Here is a 10,072-nt window from a genome sequence, read left to right on the forward strand (position 1 = left end):
CCATGGTCAGGGCAGCTAGGGTCTGGAACCAACTTCCAAGGGAGGTGCAGGCTCCTACCCTGGGGATTTTTAAGAAGAGGTTAGATGAACACCTTGCTGGGGTCGTTTAACCCCAGTACTCTTTCCTGCCATGGCAGGGGGTCAGACTAGATGATCTTCTCAGGTCCCTTCCGACCCTAGAAACTGTGAAGTTGCAGCTGAGGAAATTTAGGTTGCAGATTAGGAGGAACTTTCTGACTTTGAAGGCAGTCGAGTATAGGAGCAGACTACCATGAGAACTTGTGGAATCTCCGTCTCTGGAAATTTTCAAGAGCTGGTTAGATTGATACTTGGCTGTGAAGGTTTAGTTAGGGATGATCCTGACTTGAGCAGGGGTTTGGATTAGATAACCTGGTGTAGTTCCTTGCAGCCTGACTGTCCTATGATCCTGCAAGAGAACACATGGAGTTATTTTTTAACTTGCTGTAACACTTAGCCAAAAATTAAAGTGGAGTACCTCCTTTACATTGGTACAGAGAGTACTTATCTTGAAGTAAGCTGCTTTCTGATGCTGAGTTGTTTGCTACTGAAGAGATGGATTCCACCTAATGTGTTGCTTTTGTATGGGACTGATCTGTTACTCTCCTGAGTGTTGCTTATGGAAGCTCACAAAACTGTATTTCAGTAAAGCCTACAGAAGCACTTGAAAAACAGTAAGCTAGACAGCTTTTCAAACCATTCATCAGCATACCTGCTTTCCCATTTCAGGTTGGGTGGGTGAAACAATATTAAATATTGAGCAAAAAAGATCCTACATTAAATAAACAGAAGAAAAATCAGCGCATACCCATTAGCTTTTGTCAGTTCTTCTTTATTTCTATTTTTATTTGTCACCGCTAATGGATTTAGCTCAACCTACTCCATCTCACCCTTCTGTATGGGCTATTAACCCTTTCCCCTTGAAATTCACTCAGTGGCTCATTTTACCGCTAGTGTACTAGTAGACCAAAAATGACCTTCTGGCCTTTGACACAGATACAAATGTTGAATAATTTTTTTGAATCTCTGTTGGGTGAAATGTTGCATTTCAGACTGCTGCTAGGACTGCATATGTCCTACAACCAAGTAATTTAAAATAAAGGTACTTCAAGGGAATGTCTAGTCTTTTGGGGGGGGGGGGTTGTTTCTGTGTGTTTGTGGGGTGCTGTTCTTTGTATGTGTAGAAAAATCCAGAAGCTAGAAATGACGTTAAGGACATCAAATGACCAATATTTGTATGTATGACATTCATACTCTTTAATATGATGTTTGGATGACCCACTGAATTAGGCATTGGTCCGAGTTGTATGTAAGATCTTGATCCTCTGCCAGTAATGCGTGACCTTTTTGGCACTTAACCTTTTCCCTTTGCTTTAATTTCCTATTCTTTAAAGTAGAGTAAGTATTGTGCGTGTGATTTCTATCTGTAGGTGGGAAGTGTGCGATATTAATGCTATGTATTGATCTCCTTAGGACTTTCATTGGTGCTTCTGGGGTACAGACAGAAGTGCAGCTCCCCTCTAACTAGAAAGACTTTGCGGGGAAGCATTATGAGTTGCAACCATCCCTCGGACCAAACAGAAGTTCACTGTTGGTTCCAGGGGGAGGGGAATCTAGCTGCTGACTACCAGGCTGCAGCAGGTTTCCTGTAGCAGTGACCCCTCCTCCCTTTCCTCCTCCCACTCTGAAACAGACAGGCTGGGAGGGAGCAGAGGGAGCTCATTCTAGGGGTTCCCTAGCTAGCGCTGGAGGTGGGGTGGGTGAATTGGAGCCCTCTGCCTCACCCTCCGCAGCCTCCAGAAGGGGCAGAAAACTCCCCACACCAAACTCTCTCCCCTCCCTATTTCCCCTCCCATTCTGAAAACAGCTGGAGGGTGGCAGGCAGTGCAGACACACGTTACAGTATACATTTTGTTTTGAAATGTCGTCATCTGATCCCTTGTGCAATGAGGGGTCAGATTTTCATCCAGTCAGCCACTTTTGAAGCTGTATGCAGTCATACATTTTTGTGTTTGGTCACAGATATAAATTGCTTTCTGTGGCCAGATCAGGTAAAAATTGTCACTTCTGTCTGTGCCCTTGAGGCACCTATACACAAATTCCATCATGTTGGAGCAGACTTGATTTAATTGAGATTGCTGGAGCATGGCAATTGCTCTCATGCAGCAGCTTCCTAGATCTCGTGTACCAGTGTCTCTGTGCTTAAAAATGGTGGTGGGGGCACTTGAACTGAAGCTCATGGAATGGGGAGGGGCCATCATTTTTAAACACGAGGAAGCTGCTGCATGAGAGCCACTCTAATTGAATCTCCACCCCTCATTCCCTGGAGCAAGTGTAAAAGTGCCCTCGGTGATCAGTGCTGTTTTTGTTGTCTTTGGACTTTTATCCTCCCCCTCTATCTGTATCATCTGTTCTTTTGCAGGTAAACACTAGGCTTTTTGCATCAGGGGCACTTTTGTTTTGTATTTGTATTGCTCCTATCAGTGTGAGGTCCTAAATTTATGACTGGGTCTGGGTACTAGAATATTATGGAGGACTCGATACCTTGTGTAAAAAAAAAAAAAAAAGTGAGATGTCATTCGAAAGCAATTATAAAATTGCATTTTTCTCAGGCTTTTTGTAAAATTACCATAGGAGAACCTGAAAACTATGTGTGTATTGAATATGGTCTTAATGAAAAGACATTCACAGCATAAACTCCAGTGTTGTGAGAGATGGTGCAGCATCTACTGACTAAGCCTATTTGAAGGAGTTGCATTTGATTTCCTCTCTGACTAGCGGGCATATGATCTGATGCGGTAGATCCTCCATAATGTCTAGAAGAGTGGTGCAAAATGTTTTGGCTCCATGGACCGGACTGAATGGCACAGGGCTGGTCTGTGGGCTGCACTGGACCCTGTGCATCAGGCTCTCTGCTACCCTTTTGCACCTGGATTGGGGTCCTGTACTACCTCTGCCCAGCCTCTGCACACCAGGACTGCCCAGCCTGTGTTTCATGGTGCCTGCCCTAGCCAGTCTGGGATCTGCGCTGAATGCAGTGTTCACAAGTGATGTGTGCAGTGCAGGTCCTGGAATGGCTGGAGCAGACACTGCATGCAGTACAGTTTTGGAGCTGCTGGGGCAGGCTCTGTATGCAACGCAGTCCAGCTTGGGGTAGCAGCCATGTGTAGCATGGCTACCACTCTGGCCAGACTGCACCCTCTACTGCATCTGCTCTGGGATCTGGGTCATATATAAAGCAGGTCCCAGACTGGCTGCTGCAGCCCCTGGATCAGGTATACTGAGGCAGAGAGAAAGGGAGGGGTCCATGGGCACAATCTGGCCTATGAACTGGCCCCATATCATGGCCCAGATGAGTTTGATATCCCTGGTCTATATAATAATCTACCAGTCTTTGAGAGCAGTAGTTAGTTTCAGGCCTGTGACCCAACTGGTTCACTTTGGGTTGTGGGCACCTGGCTTTCCCTGCTGCTTCATCTGAGGGGCCTGGGCTAGTCTTACCTGATGCTGTAGTTCTGATAACCACCAGTGCTGGCCAATGCAGAGTTGCCTTTGGCTTAATAATGCGTTTCACTACACTAGTGGGCAGTCACTCAGATCACGTTACTTCTTCCTACAAAGGATGGAGTGTACATCTGGGCACACATTGTTACCTCTGTTTATCTGTAGAAGGATAACCAAGAGTTGTGGAATGCCCTTTCATGCAAGAGTGTGCAGAGTTAAAGATAAAATCAAGGTTTTCTGACCTACAGTGATCTAGTGGTTAAAATGAATCATTGTAGCAGTGTTTCTCCATTAGTTCACCCATATGCTCATTGAGATGTTTCGGTGTCATGAAAGGTGGAAGGGAGGTGGGGAGAGGGAAGCAACAAGCATGGAATCCATGACTGGCAACTGGGTTATGAACTAATGGCCTCTCATTCTGAGAAAAATAAGAACGTTTTTCTCTTTCAGGGATATCTGACTCTCCGGGCTCCTTGAGCTTTGATTGCAGTGTATTGCTCAGTATCTCCCAGAATTAAACCCATGCTTTCGAAAAGCAAATGAACACTGCTTGTATTACAAGGGTCATGTTTAACTAGTCAGAAGCCTTTTTTTTTACTTTGCCCTTGTAACTGAGATATGACATAGCAGTTTGCAGAGAGAGAATTCAAAATAGAGGAGGAAAAGTGTTTTGTTTTTTAGTTTTATTTTAAATGCAAATAGTTCTTGTACTTTATTTTTTAATGTATATCAGTCTGACATAGGAACAGTAGCAAACTTTGATTTGAATATTCAGGAGGTAATTTCTGAGATGTCAGAGTTCATAGGTTTGGGCTTTTCATGTGAGATTTTGTAAAAATTAAATGCTCACCATGCAGTTGTTGCCATCGTTAAAATTGCTGTAAAGAACTATTGTAGCGCTCTAAAAATGCACATATAGAATTTCACTCTTTGCCTTAGAAATGCTTTAAGGGAGTGTAGAGAATCTATGCTCAGACTGCATGAATGGTTATTTGTAATTTTATGTGGGATTACAGTGGATGTAAGGAATGTGTTTTATAATAATAGCAATTGTTGGCAATGGGTTTGTTTTTCTTTTCCTAAGAATTCCCTAACAGTTGTATTTCTTTAACAAACTAGTCTAATGTCTTGTTTCAGTTTTTCTGTAGTTTATTTCACTTTTATAACACAAACAGACCTCAGCTTTAAGGTGCATAGCTGTCCTAGAACACGGGTTGCTACTGTCAGTACCACCTGGATATTTGGTTTTATTTAAAGAAACAATTGCACAAAAATGAAGCTACTTGTTACATTTTGATTTTCTGCATTGGTAACTCAGCATATCATTTAACCGAGATGATCAACAGAGTTCTGTAACAGCACTGAATGGCACAAGATTGCTAATATTTAACACCCGTTCGGGAAGGGTCAGGCTTATCTATTTGGTGAATGCCAAAGCTAACTTATGGTTTACAGTCTTTTATAGTAGTCTTCCTCCTTTGATATCAGCATACTGTAGCTTATTACCAAGTTATTGTCCCCCGAATTCTCAGCTGAACAACTTTTCCACCCCACACAAACTCTTAAATGAAAAACTTGAACTCTCATTTAGTTTATTTTTAGTATCTCATGCTTGGCTTTCAAGGTAAGGTGGTGCTAAAATGAGGGAGAGGTGGCTGAAGGGAAAAGTGAAGTGCACTTTTCTCAGCCTCACTGTCCTTGAGAATGAATAGAACAGAGCTAGCCTTTCAGAGTGGAGTTCATCGTTGCACAAGTTCCCTTTGTATATGGAAAAGCCTCTTTGCCCTTGGCAACCCCTGGGTGTTGCAGTGCTGATTCAACAAGACATAAATGGTCACAGTAGGCTTGATTCGTTGAATTCTGTGACTGTGAGCTGCTTATTTTCAGTAGTGCCTGTTACTAAATTTGCAAATCTCCAGGAATAGCAGCACGTTGAGTGAAAGAAGTATAATCCATGTTGTATTGCAAAATGAATTAGAAAAGCTACTCGCCAATATTCTTGGCTCCGTAAGAATGCATGCATTATTTAAGCAAGTGTTCCTTCCCTATAGTGCATTTCTAGGAGATTATTGCATGCCTCAGGTGTGTTGTGAGGCTTCAGGCAATATGTCTGAAAGCATTCAGAAGTGCAGTTTTCCCCAAACTGCATTGCCTGGAATGATTCGTTGATCTTATGAAATAAATGTCTAAAGTGGGAGAGGAGAAACTTGCATCTGGAAGAATTATCGATATTAGTTTGTCAAGCTTGGGAATCAGCTAGAAATCTCCATTTTATCCTAGGTTTCTAACTTCAGAAATTTAGGATGAAATTGAAATTATACATGTACACACCCCTGTAGTTAGATCTAGATATATATGATTACAAATGAACTCCAAAGATCACTGTCTGGCAAATCCAGAAATTGCAGCTACCTAACATACTACAATGCTCTGCACCCCAGCATTCTCTTGGGGACCTATTAAATTTATATTCTTTTTCTTATGGTAGCTGCGATTATAGCCAGTGTCCCTGAAGTAAAAGGATCCAACTATGACCCCATTTTAAAACTCAGAATGTTGAACAGACTTCTCTGGTGGCTTCATTATTGCATGACAAGTCCAAGTGTGCTCCTAAGCACCACATGTACTGCCAGAATGTTCACAGTTGGATGCCTAAAGTCAATGGGCATACTGCTGATTGACATCTCATGAAAAGCAGGCTGTTTTTTTGATACCTAAATGTTGGCTTTGGTAGTTTTAAGTGCAGCTACCCAAATTTGAAAACTTTTGTTTTTATTCTCTTGTGCATAATTTTTGGCTGGACAAAGGCCATTATCTTTTCTGAATTATGGTCCTGGCCATATTATCTCAAATCTTCATTATAAATCCTCCTGTGGTGACTGCTTACCGTTATCATCCAGACATCTTGGGATTCATTCTGACTTGGATGAATGGCTTGTTAGACCTTGGACCAAGTGAAACCTTTCAGTCTTGGAACATGTGAGAAAGTTTCAGATGTGACTACGGTGGCTCTTAGGCTCCAATTTGTCCACTAGAATGCTGATCTGAGGATTGGAGGGGGTGGGAGGTTGTTGGGTTTTTTTGTTTGGAACATTTTGATTGAGTAGAATCATGCTGCAAAATTCATAGAAGCCAGCTCACATTGTTGCCTGTTTCTGAACTTTATCACTTGTCTTGGGGGGTTTTTTCCTTGAAATCTTAAACGCTGAAGTAACGAATATACTATAATTTCAGCCTTCATTTACAAAAAGTCTAGATTTTGTAAGGCAAGGATGCAACAAGGTGGAAGGAGACTGGGCAAGACTATAAGGGAGAGGCCCTTGAAGCCTGTGGAACCAGAGAGTGAGAGCAAGAGAGACTAACTTTTTGTAGTGGAGAAGGTTAAGCCTGAAAATTGTGAACCTCTTCTGATTCACAAGGCAGAATGTAAATAAAGAATCCTGATGTAGTTTTAGGAACTCATTGCTGCCCTCTCTCCTACTTTCCAGCAGGGGAGAAAATAAGGAGAAAGCAGAAATTATTTGTTTTAAACACTTGGGGATGTCCATATTGAGCTTGAAGCTAGGTCTTATGGCATTCTCTTGAGCTTTACTTCACCTACCCACCCTCTCTGAAAACCTCTTCTCTTAACAACTGAGTTCTCCTGAATAACAGGGCACTTCTTTTCTTACCTGTGCCTCATTCAGGCATAGGTCTGTACTAATTAAACTGGGGCATTCTTCTCCCCAGGACCAAGACTGGTGAGGTCATATCTGGAGTACTGTCAAGTTTTGGGCCCCCCGCTACAGAAAGGATGTGGACAGATTGGAGAGAGTCCAGCAGAGGGCAAATGGTTAGGGGGCTGTGGGACATGACTTATGAGGAAAGGCTGGTCTTATTTAATTTAGAGAAGACTAAGAGGGGATTCAGTAGCAGCCTTCAAGTACCTGAAGGGAGGTTCTGAAGAGGATGGAGCTAGATAAACTCTTCTGAGGGGTTGCAGATGACAAAACAAGGAGTAGTGGTTTCAAGTTGCAGCAAGGGAAGTTGAAGTTAGATAATAGGATAAACTTCCTCACTAGGAGGGCAGTAAAACCCTGGAACAGGTTACCCAGAGAGGTTGTAGAATCTCCATCCTTGGAGGTTTTCAAGACCTGGGTAGGCAAAGCCTTGGCTGGGATGATCTAGTTGGAGATGGTGCTGCTTTGAGGGGGTTGGACTAGATGACCTCCTGAGGTCCCTTCCAACCCTAATTTTCTATGATTCTATGACTTCTGAAACACCAAAGTGCCACCTCCCCCCTCCCCGCAGCAGTTGTTTTTGAAGTTGTAATCTATTCATTTTCAGCTGTTGTTATTGTCCCAGGATTTCAGAGTGAAGTAATGACTGCACCCTAGGCTCTGTCCTTTAAAACAAACGAACAAAAAACTGTATGGATGCTCCTTCATTTGCACAAATCTCTGAGGTAGAGATGCTGATAGCTCTGTTTTACAACTGGAATACCTATGGAAGTGAACTTTCCCAAAGCCAGGTGGTGAGTCAGTGGGGATTGTGTTCCAGGTGATCCAGAAAGTTTTTAATTACTACACTTTACATATTGAGGTGCCAGAAGGAGGTGGAAGGTGGCATGTGGAAGGGAGAGTGAACAGTTTACTTCAAGATAACATTTTACACTGTCTGTTAGATGCTTATGTGCAACAGTTGCTTCTAGTTTCTTTGTATCTCTCTCAGAATTGTCTGTTTTCTCCCTTGATCCCTGGTATGTGAGAACCGCACAAAATTTTACTCAGTTCCACACATGCAAACTTACTACAGGGTATAAATGCAAAGCTATGTTGTGTTGGAAGTACATTTTTATTTGGATTGCACACTGACTTCATTGGAAAGGAGGTTTGACTTAATAACACAGTATAACCAAAGGAAATTAAAAATAACAGTGTTTTAGATTAAACTACAGCTTTTTATATTTTTTGGGTAGATACTGCGTTGTATCAATTACTGCCAGATACTTTCACATGGTGATGTGTAATGCATATGTGTCTTCAAGATGGTTCAAAGGGAATTCTTTTGCCTTTTGTCCTTCTCTCTCTCTCTCTCTCATTTTTTTGGGGAAGTGGGTGAAAACCTTGGGTACCTATACATTTGCTGGTTCGTGTTCTAATTAGAACATGTCAGAACAGCCTCAATTAATTGAGTCTGCTCCGCGTTCTAATTGGAAAGCTCCAGCGTGGCCTCATCGTCATGTGTATAAGCTCTGCGGGTTTGAAAATTGCCACTGGGGTGCTTTATCTAAAACTTGTTGAATAAGGTTTAGGTAAAGCATCCCACAGCCATTTTTAAACCCGTGGGACTTAATATAGGTGATGGTGAGGCATTTTAATTAGAGCAGCTCTCCAGAAACTGCTGTAATTAACCGTCCACCCTCAAGCATGTGTATAGGCAGCCCTTATGTCTTGCTACTCAAAAACATTTTTACTGGTTGATGTTGTGGAAGGGTCATTCAGTTAGTAACAGTCATACAGTTTGAGCTAGCTCCAGGAAGGAACCATTACACAATATATTTCCACAAAGTACACTGTGGGGTCTACCCTAACTCCTTGCATTTCTTAGTCGAACTGGGTGCATTTGTGTGTGCAATTAATGTGATGTGATAAACTCCGGAGCTCTCTGGGCTGGAGTACACTGTGCCTGTGTGCAGAATTTACACCTATGCCTGGAACAGCAGCACTTTGAGCCAGGGTGGAGCAGGCTCAGGCTGGCAGCAGACTCGGAGGGTCAGTCCTGTGCTCCAGTGGAGGGGCTGTCTGGGGCGTGAGAGCGCTGAACATGCAGAGTTGTGGTTAGGCAGGGATCAGTGTATATACATGCATGTCAGTGCACTAAATCAGTGGTTGTCGGCCTTCTTCACACCAGGACCTGTTAGCATAAATATCAGCTCGCTTGCTCACGCTCGTCTGTCTGTCTGTCTGTCTGCTGCATCTGGCCCCCCTCTCTTGCTCCTGGGGCTGCTCTCACAATGCTGCATGCTCGCCATGCCCCCAGCTGTGTGGAGGATCCATGCAGTGCAGGGGAAAACCCTGTGATTCTCTGCAATCCTTTACAATGTTCTTGCAACCCATGGCTTGAGAAACGCTGCACTAAATGGCCCTGGCAGTATGATCTTATGGCATAGTTAACTAGCTTACTGTGTCCTAATACTGGCGCACGTGTTGAACTGTGATGCTTTCCTAATGCTAATTAGTCTATTCCACAGTAAAGTGTACATGTAGCTCGGGATGGGCAATTATTTTGGGTGGAGGGCCTCTTACTGAGTTTTGGCAAGCCATTGAGGGCCGCGTGACAGGCAGCCAGGGGCAAATAAACATTAATTTTCTAAATTTTTTAGGGGCCCCATGAGCTGGATAAAGTGGCCTGGTGGGCTGCATCTGGCCCGCAGGCCACATTTTGCCCACCCCGATGTAGATGCACCCATTGAGTCCAACTGAACTTGTCTTGGAGTAATAAAAGTATGTCGTCATGAGCAGGCATCCTGGTTTTCCCTGATTTAAAAAAAAAAAAAAAAAAAAAAAAA

The 10,072-nt window shown here is 43.0% G+C and overlaps 1 protein-coding gene and 1 long non-coding RNA gene across 6 annotated transcripts in view; one reads left to right on the plus strand and one right to left on the minus strand.

The window, feature by feature from the left end:
• Positions 1-10,072, plus strand: part of FOXN3 (forkhead box N3) — a 415,590-nt gene that overhangs the window by 173,415 nt on the left and 232,103 nt on the right. The gene's annotated exons all lie outside the window — the stretch shown is intronic.
• The window catches only part of LOC109298539, a 38,282-nt gene continuing 28,402 nt past the window's right edge, over positions 193-10,072 (minus strand). The window contains exons 4-5 of one of the 2 annotated variants that reach the window (XR_002097639.1): positions 3,520-3,631; positions 193-427 (exon numbers count right to left, since the gene is read on the minus strand). This is a non-coding gene — a long non-coding RNA (uncharacterized LOC109298539). The remainder of the gene's footprint in view (positions 428-3,519; positions 3,632-10,072) is intronic. The other variant, XR_002097637.1, reaches the window with a different exon arrangement.

The sequence above is a fragment of the Gavialis gangeticus genome, unplaced genomic scaffold, assembly GCF_001723915.1.
Source record: "Gavialis gangeticus isolate Ggan-Ray unplaced genomic scaffold, GavGan_comp1, whole genome shotgun sequence".
Taxonomy (NCBI): domain Eukaryota; kingdom Metazoa; phylum Chordata; order Crocodylia; family Gavialidae; genus Gavialis; species Gavialis gangeticus.